Source organism: Danio aesculapii, chromosome 20 (assembly GCF_903798145.1).
Source record: "Danio aesculapii chromosome 20, fDanAes4.1, whole genome shotgun sequence".
Classification (NCBI taxonomy): domain Eukaryota; kingdom Metazoa; phylum Chordata; class Actinopteri; order Cypriniformes; family Danionidae; genus Danio; species Danio aesculapii.
The window spans coordinates 12,218,679-12,221,632 of record NC_079454.1 but is presented as its reverse complement, the minus strand read 5'-3'; the positions used below and the strand labels follow the sequence as shown (position 1 = coordinate 12,221,632).

The following is a 2,954-nucleotide window of genomic DNA, read 5'->3' as shown; positions in this document are numbered from 1 at the left end:
AGATATTTCGCAGTAATTCTCATCTTTAGGACCCAGCAGAGACATCAAACCGGAGTCGCGTCCAGTCTTGGTGAAGGTATGTTATGTTGTCTAAAAACACTGTCCTTTCGCTAGGAAACTATATTGTAACAACTAAATACTAATATGGACACATATATGTGCTACATTTTGTTCAGGAAGTTACTAGTTTTCCCAAGAAGTACGGAATCCGAGCATTATATTGTGAGAAAGTTATCCTGGACGAGCAGAGCAGAAGCTTGCTACATCATCTTTTATCAGAAGAGGATTCATGATCCATTTCAAGGTACTTGATTATTAACTATTGAAAGGTAAATGGTATTATTACTGTTTGTGTGTACTATATTGAAGGCCCTGAAAATTGCATTTTCCCTACATCTTATTAGATTAGATTAGATTAGATTAGATTAGATTCAACTTTATTGTCATTACACATGTACAAGTACAAGGCAACGAAATGCAGTTTAGGTCTAACCAGCAGTGCAATAGCAGCAAGTGCAGGATACAGGTATAAGTTATAAAGTGCAGTTATAGAAAAACTATGGTAATATTTACAGATAGGCGTACTATGAACATTATATACAGGTTGTATTAGCTATGAACAGATTTACAATAAATGAATATATGTACAGGATGCTATTAATAATCAGGAGTGGCAGATAGATAAACATAATTACAAATGTCCATTACAAGTGTTATAGTAACATACAGGGATGAAACCACAACCCTGATAATGTTAGATGCTAATATTAATGTTTAATCGGTTATATATGTCATACAACAATTAAATATAAGCTTAAAAAATTATGCATATAAGAATTGTAACATCTGCTAGCTTAGTATAATAATAGTAATATATGCTAATAAACAATAATACAAAGCCCTTAAACATACACTGTCCTTGCCCAGTTTTCAATTCAGGTGATGCTGTGATCACTCAACTGATAAATGTCTGCCAGCTCATGTTAATTTGTGGTTTATTTAATTTTTTGTTTGTTTGTTCATTGTAGGTTGCTCTGGACAGAGCGAGCTTTAATCCTCCTTGATAATCTTGTTGAGAAAGGTGAGAAAACAACAGCTCTGTATTTTGTAATATTTACATGATGTAAAAATGCACAGATACACACACTTAAGCAGTATCAAAGGTGTCTTTACATCACCATATGTCTTAAAATCAATTTATACATTTGTAATTCTTCTGTAAATGCATTTATACTTCTCTGAACAGCACTGGTAGTGTCTAAAGACACAAATGTCTCTTTCAAAAGCGTTTCTGTGCCTTATTTCAGTGTGAATTTGGTATTAGACTGTATCAGGCATGAAACCACAGGTAATTACAGATGACTGATTTAGAGTCTAAGCACAGTTCAGAAATTTCAGAACTCCACTCCTGGAACATTTGACCAAATTGAGATATTACAGACATTAACCTATTTATATTAATTATTGCGTTATGACTGTTATTTCAGTAGAAATCTGTGATCAAGAGTTTGACTCTTTTGCAAGTTTCTGAGCATGAGAATTAAGCACACTGATGAACATCAGTGCACAATTGACCATGTAAAATGGACCTTATTTGCCCACCAAATTTGCAAATGTGATGCACCTTAAGAACTCACATAAAAGACTAATCCTGCAGCTAAAAGTGCGCATTTTTATAGTTTTTTTTTTCTCTTTATCTGTTTAAAGGTACCCCTGGAGATGACCACTTCCAGTTATCTTTTCTCCATTGCTAAACTGGGTAAATACATGATTTTTGTTGTTATTTGGTCCGGCATACATGTGAAAATTTAACATTTCGGTTTTAAGGTTGGAGCGAACATCATTTGGTATATGGAGGAGTAGGTAACTTAACCATTCTTGGTGTGAAAGTCTATAGCATTTTTTCCTCTGTTAAAGTCAGTGGGGACGATCAAGTTTTTGATTTGCTTTGTCCTTTAAGTTATCATCTGTGGTCAGCAGAAAAAAAAAAAAATCAACAACTTGAGGGTGAGTAAATGATGAACACACCCAAAAATTGGTGAAACACCCTCATTCAGCAGAATAGGCGAATCCATCATGTCCTGGAGCTGGGTCAGTTGTCATTGCTGTGTGAAGTTTGCATGTCCCTCACAGTCCAAATGCATGCAGTATAGGTAAATTTAATAAACTTAATTGGCCGTAGTGAATGGGTGTTTCACTGATTTTTGGGTGTATTCATCATTTACTCACCCTCAAGTTGTTGATTGATTTTTTATTTATTTTTTATTTATTTCTGCTGACCACAAATGATAACTTTAAAGGACAAAGCAAATGAAAAACTTAATAGTCCACTCCTGACTGACTTCAACAGAAGACAAAAACGCTATGGAATTTCACTGTGGACCAAGAATGGTTTAGTTACCTATATTGTTTAAAATATCATGTTTTGTGTTCATCTGAGGAGAGATTTAGAACAAGGGAAGGGTGAATTACTGATGACAGAATTTCCATTTTTGTGTGAAATATCCCTTCAATAAATCCAGTGTACTCTTTGTACACATGGATTTAAGTGCTGTTTTTGTTTATTTATTTTTAGATTGCTCAGGACAGGTATTTTATACCCACACACCAAAGAAACTTTTTGAAGTTTGGGGAGATGCATCACTGCGGACCCTCTCGTATTGCTAAAAAAGAAGAGAGCCTTGGATCTACCAGTTCAAGCAAACATTTCATCTGGTGAGACAATCCTGCATAACAGCTCTGTTTTAATCCCAATTTATAGCATTTCACCTTTGATATGAGGGGCTTGTTTTGAGATTAATTATTATGTTTTTTTCTGTTTGATATAAAGACAGCCTTGGAGATCCCACTTTAGAGATGTCGCATTAACAACTCAGCCAGCTATCATTTCTTCACTGCCATACAGATTGTGCAGCAAGATGGTTCGGCCCTCATACCAGGAGGCAAAACAAGAA

The 2,954-nt window shown here is 34.9% G+C and overlaps 1 long non-coding RNA gene across 1 annotated transcript; it reads left to right on the top strand.

The window, feature by feature from the left end:
* The first annotated feature begins 224 nt into the window (after positions 1-224).
* On the top strand, positions 225-2,711 carry LOC130247444 (uncharacterized). The gene is made up of 4 exons (XR_008839547.1): positions 225-304; positions 1,029-1,081; positions 1,708-1,759; positions 2,576-2,711. It is a non-coding gene; the product is annotated as an uncharacterized LOC130247444 (long non-coding RNA).
* Positions 2,712-2,954: the final 243 nt, after the last annotated feature.